At 39.2% G+C, this 14,361-nt stretch overlaps 1 long non-coding RNA gene across 1 annotated transcript in view; it reads left to right on the top strand.

Annotated features, from left to right (window-relative positions):
- The window catches only part of LOC121014972 (uncharacterized), a 161,498-nt gene that overhangs the window by 16,286 nt on the left and 130,851 nt on the right, over positions 1 to 14,361 (top strand). The window contains exon 3 of the long non-coding RNA XR_005783540.1: positions 1,568 to 1,647. This is a non-coding gene — a long non-coding RNA (uncharacterized LOC121014972). The remainder of the gene's footprint in view (positions 1 to 1,567; positions 1,648 to 14,361) is intronic.

Below are 14,361 nucleotides of genomic sequence, written 5' to 3' on the forward strand. Positions count from 1 at the left end.
CAAGCCAGTGGCCTACAGAGCAAGTACTGTGGGTGTGTGAGAAATTGAGGAAATCCTTCACTTTAAGTAATAGTATAGCCATACTTGACAATAAGAAATGATTCTGAGCAAAGTGCCCAGAGGTCCTTAACGGGGATGTTTTGAGAAAAGGCAAGGCCAAAACTGAAAGTTGCTGCTGGTCTAGCTTTTCTCAGTGTTAATACCATATCTGTGTAAATAAGATCATTAAAAGGGTGTTCGTTATTCTTGTTTTCTCATTTTTTGATAGAATTGGAAGGAAATCTGATGAAATCTAAGTCACTTGAAGAGGAGTGATGTTCTCAGTCAAATAAATGAGTAAATGGACGAGTCAGAATTTTACCCCAAGTATGGATGGCCTCAAGACCTGTATTTTTCATTTAACATTAAACAAACTAAACAAAAACACTCTCACCCCCAAATCCTATTTCTAACACCGGTTCCGGGAGTAAGATGTTAACACTGACAAGTCTCTTGGCCTTTAAATGTACTTTCTGTATCATTTGTGTCCATAGTTTTTTTATCTTGTAGTCATTAGTTCACTTTTTGGGACAACTTTCATTTATACCAAAAAATGAAATTCCAAAGACATAAGCATCTGGTATTAAGGTAAAAGTAAGTTATGTCAAAGTTTGTTGGGGTTCTGGGAGACCCTAACAAGGATACTGGTGAAAGGTTGTTAAGGTTTAAGTGCAAAAGTCAATAATAAATTCCTGAAAAATATAGGGTACTCTTATTTCTTAATATTTGGGACATTTAAACAAGTATTTAACAATCTGCTTCTCAGGCTAATTAAACATATGTGTAATGGACCACCCTAAGAAATACATAAATAAGTTACGCAGGAAACTACATATCTCTGTGGCAAACCAATGTTTGAACCATATTTCAAATGCATAAATATTGCTATAAAACACAACTGGGCAAGGAGAACCATACCAGGAGGAGTATAATATTTAACGACAAATATTCATATTATTGTAGCATTTTAAAGATACTTTTTATAATCACAGGAGCTTAAGATTTCAACTGAAATGCCATTATTTCTCACAACCCTGGAAGACTGCTTGCTATTAAGATTCCCAATTCATCAATTTTGACACAGGCGGGGGTGGGGGTGGTGTGGTCACACGCTCTCAATGTTGGATTGGGCTTTTGTTCTAAGCTTGCTCTATTCTAGATTTCCCCTTGACCATTGCAGGATGATTATTTCCTTAAGAAACTTCTAATCAAGGGGCGCCTGGGTGGCTCAGTCAGTTGAGGCCGACTTTATTTCAGGTCATGATCTCACAGTTCGTGGGTTTGAGCCCCGTGTCAGGCTCTGTGCTGACAGTGTGGAGCCTGCATGGGATTCTCTCTCTCTCTCTCTCTCTCTCTCTCTCTCTCTCTCTCTCTCTCTCCTCTCTCTCTGCTCCTCCACCACTCATGCTTTCCCTCTCTCTGAAAATAAATAGATAAACTTAAAAAAAAAAAAGAAACTTCTAATCAAGTATGGGCTTTTAGGAGATAAAATACTATATGGAATCCAGAATTATCCTTTCTTTTTCAGGTCTAACAACCCTTTGTATCAGGCCTATCCAGCTTTGGAGGCTGCGTTCTGGAGATCTTTGAACACAGCTGGACTCTCAGGTACTTTGGTCTTTGGGGGCTGATATACCTAAAATAACTTTGAATAGTTAAATCTGACCACGTGTGAAATGGCAGTTGCCTTTTAATTTTAATGGAATATTTTAGAGCATTTTTATGGAAAAGCTCTTAAAGTTCGTTTTTTCACTACCTTAATGAAAGGGGAAAATGTGTTGCTGTTGCTGTTATTTTTTATAATAAATTTAAAGCAGTTCCTGCAAATCTTAACAAGTAGAATCAAATATTTAATGCTTTTGGCAAAATCCCTTTATAAAATTTCCAGAACAAAATAAAATATTCTGAATTTAAACTTCTTTGAATAAAAGAGACTGAATTTCGAAGAGCACTTACATCATGTATCAATATTTCCAAGTTAATTTAGTATGTGGAATCAAACTACATCATTACCACAATAGTTACTGCTGTGTCCGAAAAGATTTTTAAACCAGAATAGAAAGTTATATTCATGAATATGATATTCCAGATGGAAACACTTTGGTTTTTTCTTTTTTTGTTTTTACGCTATATCTCTTTTATATATGTAAATCAGGATGTCTTATACCTATCTGCTCTTTGCATTATAAAAGCTGCCTTGTAAAAGATCCTGAGTGTACTCTTAACTCTGGGACTTTACAAAGCTGGTTCTTTTGGACAAGAGGCGGTGATGAACTGGTGACCTTTATCCAAATGCTCTCCAGGAGAAAAAAAAAAAGCCAATAACCACTTTGATTTGATGATTCCTAATAGTGCAAATATAAAATGTGGAGGTAAGAGATGTGTAAATCACCTTTTACTAATCGATGCGAGCCTGCTGCAGCAAACCACTGAATATTTGCTATAGCATGCAGTATGGAAGTCATCAGTTATAAAAGCCTAAATTAATGGGAAAATTGGTTTAACTGGGTAAGATAGACTAGTATGGTTACTATGAGCATAAATCACCTGGGAAGGTTTCAACAGGACTTCGTCATTTTTCAGATGGAGCATTTTAAGAAAATTCCTGTTATAAACGTTAGTGGCTAGTAGATATGTGGTCTGACAAAATGAATGGAAAGAGAAAAAGTTGAAGAAGTCACTTTTTATTTATGTTACTTGTGGTTCATAAAGAATCTGTTTTGCTCTGAGTGAGCTTTGAGCTGGATTTTTCAAAGCAATCATCATTTGTATTATAGAATGTTAATATGGTCCTGGGAAAAATGTTTTCCAGGAAAATATTAAAATAATTATAGCTAATGTTAACCCCAGTAATCTCTACTCTAAGAGATTCTCACACATTATCTTGCTGAATCCTTACAACCTTCTTATTACTCACCCCACTTCCCTACATTTTACAGATGAGGAAACTGAAGAACAAAGAGTTTCAATAATTTACCAACTTGCCACACCTAGTAATTGGGATTAACCCAGGCAGTCTGCCTCAAAGGTTTGGGCTTTTAATCAATGCACTTTTTTAAAAAATTTATTTAAATCCAAGTTGGTTAACATACAGTGTAATAATGATTGCAGGAATAGAATTTAGTGATTCATCACTTACATATAACACTCAGCGCTAATCCCAATCAGTGCCCTCCTTAATACCCATCACCCATTTAGCCCATCCCCCCCACCCAACACCCAGCCAGCAGCCCTCACTCAGTTTGTTCTCTGTATTTAAGAGTCTCTTATGGATTGTCTCCCTCTCTGTTTTTATCTTATTTTTTCTTCCCTTCCCCATGTTCATCTGTTGTATTTCTTAAATTCCACATATGAGTGAAATCATATATTTGTCTTTCTCTGACTGACTTATTTTGCTTAGCATAATACCCTCTAGTTCCATCCACGTTGTTGCAAATGGCAAGATTTCGTTCTTTTTTTATCACCGAGTAATATTCCATTGTATGTGTGTATGTATATATATATATATATATATATATATATATATATATACACACACCACATCTTCTTTATCCATTCATCTGTCAAAGGACATTTGGGCTCTTTCCAGACTTTGACTATTGTCAATAGTGTTGCTATAAGCATTGAGGGTGCATGTACCCCTTTGAAGCAGCACTCTTGTATCCTTTAGATAAATACCTAGTAGTGCAATTGGTGGGTCATAGGGTAGTTCTATTTTTAATTCTTTGAGGAACCTTGATCTTGTTCTCCAGAGTGGCTGTACCAGTTTGCATTCCCACCAGAAGTGCAAAAGAGTTCTTCTTTCTCCACATCCTCACCAACATCTGTTGTTGCCTGAGTTGTTAATTTTAGCCATTCTGACAGGTGTGAGGTGGTATTCATTGTTGTTTTAATTTGTAATTCCCTGATGATGAGTGATGTTGAGCATCTTTTCATGTATCTGTTAACTAGCCATTTGGATGTCTTCTTTGAAAAAGTGTCTATTCATGTCTTTTGCCCATTTCTTCACTGGATTATTTGTTTTTTGAGTGTTGAGTTTAATAAGTTCTTTATAGATCTTAGATACCAGGCTTTTATCTGATATGTCGTTTGCAAATATCTTCTCCCATGCCACCCGTTGCCTTTTAGTTTTGCTGATTGTTTCCTTCACCGTGCAGAAGCTTTTTATCTTGATGAAGTCTCAATAGTTCATTTTTGCTTTTGTTTCCCTTGCCTCCAGAGACATGTCAAGTAAGAAGTTTCTGCGACTGAGGTCAAAGAGGTTGTTGCCTGTTCTCTCCTCTAGGATTTTGATGGCTTCCTGTCTTACATTTAAGTCTTTCATCCATTTTGAATTTATTTTTTGTGTATGGTGTAAGAAAGTGGTCCAGGTTCATTCTGCATGTCGCTGTCCAGTTTTCTCAACACCATTTGTTGAAGAGACTATCTTTTTTCCATTGGATGTTCTTTCCTGCTTTGTCAAAGATTAGTTGGCCATATGTTTGTGGGTCCATCTCTGGGTTCTCTGTTCTGTTCCATTGATCTGTGTGTCTGTTTTTGTACCAGTATCATACTATCTTGAGGATTATAGCTTTGTAATACATCTTAAAGTCCAGGATTGTGATGCCTCCAGCTTTGGTTTTCTTTTTCAACCTTACTTGAGCTATTTTGGATCTTTTCTGGTTCCATACAAGAATCAATGCACTCTTATGCCTCAAGTATTGGTTTGGTTTGGTTTTGTGTTAAAGAAGCATACTCATTACTGTACTTAGCTGAGCTTTGAATGTTTAAGGTTCTTCTTTTATGTAATTTAATTGACCTAAGGTTCTTTCAACATGTGGCTAAGAGGTACAGTGAAGCTATCATTGGTATTCAAAAGAGTAGGCAGTTTGAAAACCATTTTAAGGTTAGGACAGTTCTGGGCTGGATGATCTCTGGATTACATTAATAAGACGGTGATTAAATAGTAATGTGGCTAAACTATACCCTTGCCTTTAGTTAATTAAATCATCTATCAAACTATAAATGTATATTTTTTCTATCTAGGCCAGATACATATATGTCACCTTAAACATGTATATACACACATATAAATGTGAATACGTACATATATACACATGTGCAAATAAATTTTTTAAAGAAGTAAGGAAATCTAAATTAAAGGAACATAAAGATAGGAAAAATGGAATCAAGAATGAGAATAGTACACAAAAACCAGGTTTCAAAGTCTTATACTTTCTAGAGCTGCATCCCAATTTTGCCTCTGAAACCCTTTAGGCCCAAAGCAAAGGGGGAAAATAATATGTGGTGTTCATATTATGCTAAGTTAGAAATATTTTTATATATTTATAATAACAGTGATCTCAACTTTACTATTAACATCTAGAATTAATCAGAACCTATGAAAATCTTCCATCTTCCAGAGCACATACATCCATTAGCATATTTAAAAAATTGTTTTAACATTTATTTATTTTTATGAGACAGAGAGAGACAGAGCATGAGCAGGGGAAGGGCAGAGAGACAAGGAGACACAGAATCCGTAGCAGGCTCCAGGCTCTGAGCTGTCAGCACAGAGCCCGACGTAGGGCTCTAACCCATGAGCTCTGAGATCATGACCTGGGCCGAAGTTGGAAGCTCAACCAACTGAGCCACCCAGTTTTTTTTTCAACACCATGCTATCAACTTACATTTTAAGATTTTTTGGAATCCTTTTGATTGATTGGGTGTATTTGCATTCTCTCCTATCATTGTGTTTCTGATTCCTGATTCCTTAGGAATAATTTCTTAGCAACTGAGTTAACTTTAATCAATTATCAGTTACTATTGGAACTTATCTGCAGGTTTTATTTTTGCTTACAATTTTTTTCTTACATTATCTTCTTTCTTGAATTCAGTTTTTAGTTTGTTATAAAAAATTATTTTGTATTTTTTCAGAAAGGTTGTAGGTGTTCAACTCGGACTTCGCATGTTATTATTTGCCCTGGTTTTAATTTAATTTATATGCCCTAGTTTTTAAATGATGGTTTAGTTTTGTATGTGAATTCTAATTGTCCCTTGTTAATTTAAAGTATTGTTGTGTTGTCTTCTAGCATCTAGTATTGCAGATAAGAAGTCTGGTGCTGTTTTAATTTTTTTTTCCACTTGGTTATATTCTTTTTCATAGTTTATTACAATGTACTACTTCTTGTTGGAGCTTGTATATTTTAGTGGAATGTGTCTTCATGGTATTCTTGCACTACTGTTTATGGGCTCTTTCAGTATGAAGAGACTGTTCATCTGGCAGGAATTTTGTTGTGCTGTTCTTGTTTTTGCTATTTATTTGATTTTTTTCTTTCTATTTTTTGTTTTCTCTTTCTTGAACTCCTACTAGATGGGAGTTTTAGACTAGAGCTTTTAGATGTACGTATCTCATCTTTTCTGTCATCCTTTTAATCTCTTTGTTCTTTTCACTGAATTCCAATAGAATCTTTCAGTTTACCCTCCAATTCACTATGTTCATCCAAAGTCTCATTCATTCTGCAATTCAGCCCATATTTCAATAATCTTGATAATTTCTACAAACTCAGCTTCTTTCTCATTGCATCCTGTTTTGAGGTGGTTTTTTTTTTTTCTTTTTTTAATTTGGCATCTTTTCCTTTTGAAACCATCCATAGTTTTTTAATTGTAGGCTTTTAATGATTCTTTCCAATACTCTCTGTTTTTCTTCCTCGGGAATTAATGCTTTTATGGAATGTTGTGCTTTTTAAAACATTTGGTTGACCTTCTCATGCACTTGATATTTGGTTGCCTGTTCATATTTGTAGATGAAGGTCTACCATCAGAGATTTTTAGCTTGGGGACCACAGACCAATAAGGAGTCCCTGGATAGAATTCAGGATGTTCATGCATTTAGATTGGAAAAATGATATTATTTTACTGGCTTCAAAATGAAATTTAGCAATTCCTTCAATTATGAATATAGGCAACAACTGCAGGAATATTAGCAGTATCTGTGACTTTGTTCCTGATGGAAATCACAGACTTTCTATATCACATTAGTTTGTAAGTTGTGGATTATTATCATCGCTGCTTCAAAACTTTGGCAGCTTTTGCTAGATCTTTTCATTTTATGTTTTAATAAAGAAACGAGTATATTTTTATATCATAATTTAAAAAATATTTTGATACTTTCATTCCAATGTAATTGGCTTCCTTTATAATCCTATAAGTTTTTTTTTTTTTTTAATATTAAACATTTCAAAACATTCTGAGAAGGGCTCCATAGGCAGGATCAGACAGAGAAGTCCATGTGGCACAAGTTAAAACCCCTCAGGCTAGGCTGATCACGGTTGCTTGTTAGAACAAATTCCATCGGCCTGGGGAATGATCCTTGTCCCTTGCTAATGAGTACATGAGCCCCGGCTCTGTTGGTTGTGCAAAGGAGAGGTATTGACGTAGGCAGGCTGGGGTGCAGGAGGTTATGAGGTACTCGCTTTCTTCTGTGAGATCTCCTAGCGTTTATGATAGTTGGGGGCACGTACTTCTCCCACAGCCCATTCTGTCCATCCTGGATCAGGACTCCCATTTTTAGGGGAGACCAGTATCGGTGCTTTCCCTTGGGGCAACACCAAAGCAAGTGGCTCTGTGTGTGGAGGCAGGCTCAGCTGTTCTGCTGCCTGTAATTACATGCCCACTCTGGGCCCATTCCTCCTAGCCCTCTGACTCACGGGTTTAATCTAGGATTCAACTAGGTAAACTCAGATTTTCAGGAGATTCTCTCCTTCATTTTTATGGGATTAGGTGTGTGTGTGTGTGTGTGTGTGTTTTGGAATTTGCAGTCAGTCTGATTTCATCTGCCAGAAAATTCTCACTGTTCATGGACACTGATGATATCCTTTCTGGCACTGCAGGCTTACTGTGGATTTATTTTGACTTTTATGCTTTCTCTGATTGGGGGGAGGTGGAACACATCAACAATTATATTTAGCTGCCTTCTTGAACCAGGAGTCTTGTCTTCTTTATATTGGCTTCAGTTAAGATTTAGAATGTATAGCAATGGTCCTCAAAGCTCAAACTTGCAGACCTCTTTTAAAGAAAAGCCAAAGTTTTTGCAGGCTCCTCGCTAAAGTTTACTGACTTAGCTTTAGAAACACTGTTGTACCAGGGCACCTGGGTGGCTCAGTCCGTTAAGCGTCCGACCTCAGCTCAGGTCATGATCTCACAGTACATGTGTTGGAGCCCCACATCAGTCTCTGTGCTGACAGCTCAGAGCCTGGAATCTGCTTCAGATTCTGTGTCTCCTTCTCTCTCTGCCCCTCCCCCACTCTCACTCTGTCTCTCTCTCAAAATAAATAAACCTTAAAAAAAATTAAAACAAAACAAAACACTGTTGTACCTAAAATCTCCACTGGGTTTGTACTTCCTTTTTTTAAAATTTTATCTTATTCAAATAAAGGCATTTGTACATTGGGAGTGATTTCCCTCTAGTTCTTTCTTTTGGCTCAGCGCACTTCTTGTCCGGAGATTTTAGTGTCTTTGTAGTTGTAATCATATTCTTTGGTGAGACACCTATCTTATATCAGGCATTTATAACTGTGCTTTGGTTGTGGGTTGAGAATAAGTTTAGTAAATTTCAATGGGTGCTCTTATCCTGGTTACACTCTTTTGCCTGTTATCCAGACAGCCCCTTTATTGGAGTCTTATCATTATAGACCCAGGGCAAGCCGCACTTGCAGGGACTGCTGACGATAAAATTCTGTATGCTAGGTTTTCCCACATCAGAAAAATCCAAGTGAGTTGACACTGAGGTAAACATTTAGAGGTGTTTCAGTTTGCACCAAATTAATTAATTTGTTGTGACTTAAATTTGGAGATTGAAGACATGGCCCCTGCCTATATTTTGAGCTCATTAAGTAAGCTTTTGCTTCTTAAGATTATTTAACTTTCATTTTAGAATTAATGCATAATGGAAATTCTTCTTAACTTCAGTTTTTTAATTTTCTCAGAACCTTTTAAATATTTTATTTATTTATTTTTGAGAGAGAGAGAGAAAAACAGCATGAGCAGGGAAGGGGCAGAGAGAGAGGGAAACACAGAATCTGAAGCAGGGTTCAAGCTACGAGCTGTCAGCACAGAGCCCGATGTGGGGCTTGAACTCACAAACCGCGAGACCACGACCTGAGCCAAAGTCGGACGCTTAACGGACTGAGCCACCCAGGCGCCCCTCTCAGAACCTTTTAAATAATGGAAAAGAATAATTCTGAGAGGAAGAAGATAGATAGTTGAAAAATTCCTCCCACCTCCCCCCAGTTTTAAGCATAAAATTCAAAGTCTCAAAATGTTAGTCCCATCTCAGGTTAAAGTTAAACAGAAAAGTGTCCAGAGCTGGCTGCCTAAATATCACTCAGTGGTAGTCTGTTGGTAAGAGAGAGCTGAGTTTATTGCTCAGTGTGGTCAGGAGTAAGCCTCCCTTCACAGAGCTTTGGCAGTGTCTAGAAGGGGTTGGAGAAAAGGTAATGTCAGAATGTACTGAGGATTGGAAGTTTTGCCTAAATCTGATCTTTCCATGTGGGGAATTGGGTAAGAGTCCGGGATTAGTAGAAAGATCAAGGGGAAGATTTTGAGGCAAGGGATTCAAAGACTCCAAGGGCATGCCTGTTGGTCAGTACTTCCCATTGAAGAATTGGCGGGTTTTTTGGAAAATTCCTGCAATGAACATTCAAACCATTTGCTTGGTTGCACAGGACAGTCCTACCCTCTTGGGTAGTCCTTCCTCTTGGGTGGGAAGAGTTAAAAGATGCTAAGGAAGACAGCAGAATAGAAAATCACTTGAATGTGGGCCGTGAGGTGTGGTGTCCTTTCTCAGGGCCCCGGCTGATGTGTGGGTAAATGATTTTACTTCTCAGGATTCTCAAGGGTTTTCTGGAGTGTCACCCTGCATTTGCTCCGCAGTCAGATCAAACTGAAGTTCTCCTCATTCTCTACTCCTCCTCACTGGAAAGTGGTAGAACAAAACTTTACTTGAAGTAGGAACACTGATGGCGTACCTGGCACATTCTGAAGTCTTTGGATCCCTGTGTGATTCTCTGAAGCTCGCATCCGGGAGACAGAAGACCTGAGCGCCGGCCCCTCCACTCCACAGCGTGGGCAGGGACAGGACCTGTGGGCTCCCCACCTCGCCCAGTGTGACTTTATAAGCAAGAGAGCTGTAGCCATGGAGAGACAAGGCCTAGACGTGGATAACATGTAGGCAGTTTGTCTCCAGAGGGACCAGCGACATTATCAGGACAGGATTAAAAACAAAGACTCTTCAAGCTTGGCTTTCAATTATCTTTGGAGTATAGAGGGCTTTCTAGAGGCCTCCAGCTGGTCCCTAAAACAGCTGTCACAATGCAAGTAAGATGAGTAAGTCTCTCCTGTGACAAACATATTGTCTATTCTTCTCTTTCCAAATACATATCACTTTCCCACCTATATATAAAAGATCCAAATTTCCATTTTATTAAAATTTGCACTGAGAAAATGTAGCATTTTCTATCATTAAGGTACTTCAGACAGTGCCTGACACCCAGAGTGAGAGCACACATCAGATTGTTTTGTGCCCATGTATTGAACTGGAGAATGAGTAAGAGGAAAAATACTCATTTCAAAATCTTATTTCAGTGATGCTCAAAGGATCTCTCTTGCTTTCAGAAGTTTCAGAGTAAGATAGGGTCCTTTCTTTTTTGTAGCTTGGAGTGGCTTTCCTGCCAACTGCCCATGTAACCTCTGTCACTAGAAAGCTATGCGCTGGCAAGCTGGCCTCCGCAGTTCAAGGTTGGAGAACCCTAGCCAACGCCCAAGGGCGGACAGAACCCAGGCGCCACGCAGTATCCTCGGGCTGCTAATTTGCTGGACACACAGAGCCCTGTTCTGTAACCTCCCCCTAGGTTGTGGGTGAGTGGAACCCATTAACATTTAAAAATATTTGCAGAAATCAGAGGGGGGATAAGGTATTTCTGGAGGGCCAGTACTCAGCGCACTTTCATGCGTGCCAAAGTTTGCTGGCACGGCTCGGGCTGTGATAGAGAACATCTGGACGGCTGCTGCTGCAGCATATAGTGCGGCGGAGGGCAGGGAACAAAGGGGGCTTGTGAGAGCGTGTTCGGGGGGGGGGGGGGGAATGCTCTCCGCAAAGGCAGCCTTGCTTAATGCCTATCCCAGGCTCGGCAGGGGGAGGGGATCGAGGACCGGAATGGAAATGGACGGTTTTGCCCTTCTGTCGCCTCGGTAAGGAGTGCCAGGGACAGAAGCAGCATGGCGCTGGCTAGCAGGGTTCAGACCTTTGTTTCCACTGCTGGACGGACATGGGCCTAAGTGCAAAGATGCGGCCAATAGCAGCATCCCCATCAGCCTCCTAATGCCGCTCCTTCTCTTGGCCCCACGGCTGGGGGCCAGGGAGCAGGAGATGGAGTGGAGAGGAGGGAGGGTTGATAGAACACTTCCAGTCGAGACAGATTTGTCATTGTTTCCCCCATTGCCAGTCCCATCCGTATGGAAACAAGATAAAATGAGTTGCATATCATGAATAGGTGTATTTCGAACACAAAAGTGCTTTCATTAACTGAAGGTTAAGGTCAGACTGTTGAAAATCTGTCATTTGTGAGTAGAATTTTGCATTGGATTCTGATTTATGCATGCCGCACCTTACCGAGCATGCATATACATGTAAGAAAAATCCATGTTTAGGCATTTATTAAATCATGGAAGGCTTGCCTTGCTGATGTATGATAGGATTGGCTACAGGTCTTTATAAGAATGAATACACTGCTACTCCCTTTACCAGTCAGATACTGGTTGTAGCTATAAGCTGGTCTAGGTGTTCCAACAAACATGACATATGTATATACTTTATTTATAAAGTCCTCCCTCTCTGTTCCCTCTGTTCTCCATGTCATCACGTCCTTCGTACTCAGCTCTGAAAAATTAGTCCCCTTTTTTTTTTTTTTTTTTTTGGAACAGAGAGAGACAGAGCATGAACGGGGGAGGGGCAGAGAGAGAGGGAGACACAGAATCGGAAACAGGCTCCAGGCTCCGAGCCATCAGCCCAGAGCCTGACGCGGGGCTCGAACTCATAGACCGCGAGATCGTGACCTGGCTGAAGTCGGATGCTTAACCGACTGCGCCACCCAGGCGCCCCAAATTAGTCCCTTTTTAATATTGCTAAGAGCTCTCTGTCCTGTGGATTCATCTCAGAACCGAGACATAACTCTTAAAAGCGCTATAGGTTTTGTGCTGGCAGGGAGGCCAGTGCTAGTTGGTCTAAGACTGCGGAGTTTCTGGAATCTTCATATGCAATTCATGTAACAAATACTTACCAAGTGTCTACTGTAAAGGGGTCTAGGCTTATGTTATTCAACAAGATGGTCCTTCCTTTCCAATGTTGGTGGCTCCCAATGATATATTTGGTATTTCAAACAGTGAATTCTGGCTTTTGGCTTGCTTGGAAATAGGTAGGCAAACTTCACTTCATTAAATTCCCTTTATTGCTCTGATGACTTTTTTTTTTTTTTTACTGAAATATTTTTTTTTTGAGAGAGAGAAAGAGAGCGTGTGTGTGTGTGCGTGTGTGTGTGTGTGTGTGTGTGAGAGTAGGAGAGGGGCAGAGAGAGAGGGAGAGAGAGAATCTCAAGCAGGTTTTGTGCTGTTGAGGCAGAGCCCGATGTAAGGCTCGGTCCCACCAACTGTGAGATCATGACCTGAGCCAAAATCAAGAGTTGGACGCTTTACCAACTGAGCCACCCTGGCACCCCTCTGATGATTGTTATTTTATATTGGCTCCTACTATTTCAGATCATTCACGTTTTTAAACTTATACTACTGGGGCTCTCTCTGTCTCTCTGTATCTCTTTCTCTCAAAAACAAGACAAAATAAAACAAAAATATTTCTTCTACTAAAATTGCCTGTTCTATTCAAAAGCTACTAGTAAAATAAGGCTATGACTTTGAATTTTAGATGATCTGAAATCCATGATCTGTCTGTCTATCTTCAGCCTAAAATAGGCCAATTAGTGTCTTAAGAGGTTTGGCATTGGCAAAAAGTAGTTAAAAACTATTTTTAGTCCTAAGTGTGTTTAGAATTTGAATTCGCTTCAATTGTTTATGTTAAGAACTATACTCTGCTACTCATGTTTTCACTTTTTTAACTGGTGTTTAATATTTTAAGATTTTCTTGGGGCGCCTGGGTGGCGCAGTCGGTTAAGCATCCGACTTCAGCCAGGTCAAGATCTCACGGTCCGTGGGTTCGAGCCCCGCGTCGGGCTCTGGGCTGATGGCTCAGAGCCTGGAGCCTGTTTCCGATTCTGTGTCTCCCTCTCTCTCTGCCCCTCCCCCGTTCATGCTCTGTCTCTCTCTGTCCCAAAAATAAATAAACGTTGAAAAAAAAAAAAAAGATTTTCTTTTACCCTTAATTTTTTCTAAGACTTTCCCCTTGCCCTCTCCTGAATTTCCAAGCGATAAGTCAGCTTCATCTACTGGCAGATTTGCAGCCAGTTCCTCCAATAGAAACAGTTTTTCAAACTAAAATCACCAGAGGTGACTTCAAATCCTATCAAGTATTGTCTCTCTGGAATATAATAAACTCTAAGCTCCCTTATCTCAAGCGATAGGCAACTGGTGCTGCATAGAAATAGAATCTATAACTCAAACTGTAAAACAATGATCTTGACCAATTTTTAGTCGGATGAAAGCTACCAGGAAAAAATGCACAGAATTAGCACCAAATTTTGCCTCCATCCTTGTACAAATATGTATCTGCTGTTAAGAAACTGTACCCCAGTGGTTAGTTCCACTCCCTTTTGAGGCTAACTTATGTTTATATGCGATTATTGTCTCTTGGGTATAATGGATACTCAGATGTTAAATAGAACTTACATTTTTGAAATCAAGGCATCATAAGGGATTGAGAAAATGGAATATTAGTCTTAGTCATATCAGTGATATAGATGTTGACACCAAAATCCTGAAAAGACGGTCAAATTTATCCAGCCCGTTTTAATTGAGAGCAAACCAATATACAGAATGTTTGTTTCTCTCATCTCCAAATTGTTAGGTCCCTTTTGTATTATGTGGAGACTCAAATGCCAGAAATGATTCATTAGGTTCCAAAGAAAATGTAGAAATTATCATTAAGCCCGAGATTGATTCCCTGAATTCACTATTCTGAAGCAAATAATTGAGTCTTAGGAGATTCTAATGCCTTAGGAGATTCTACTGTGATTTTGTTTCCTTCACCAAACTAGCCATAGTGAGTCCTTTGAAATTAATCCTCCATTTAAGAGAAGTGCTAATGGTATAGCTCCATGTCATAATTTCTTCCTTCCT

This window comes from Herpailurus yagouaroundi, unplaced genomic scaffold, assembly GCF_014898765.1.
Source record: "Herpailurus yagouaroundi ecotype Mexico unplaced genomic scaffold, PumYag 205, whole genome shotgun sequence".
NCBI lineage: Eukaryota > Metazoa > Chordata > Mammalia > Carnivora > Felidae > Herpailurus > Herpailurus yagouaroundi.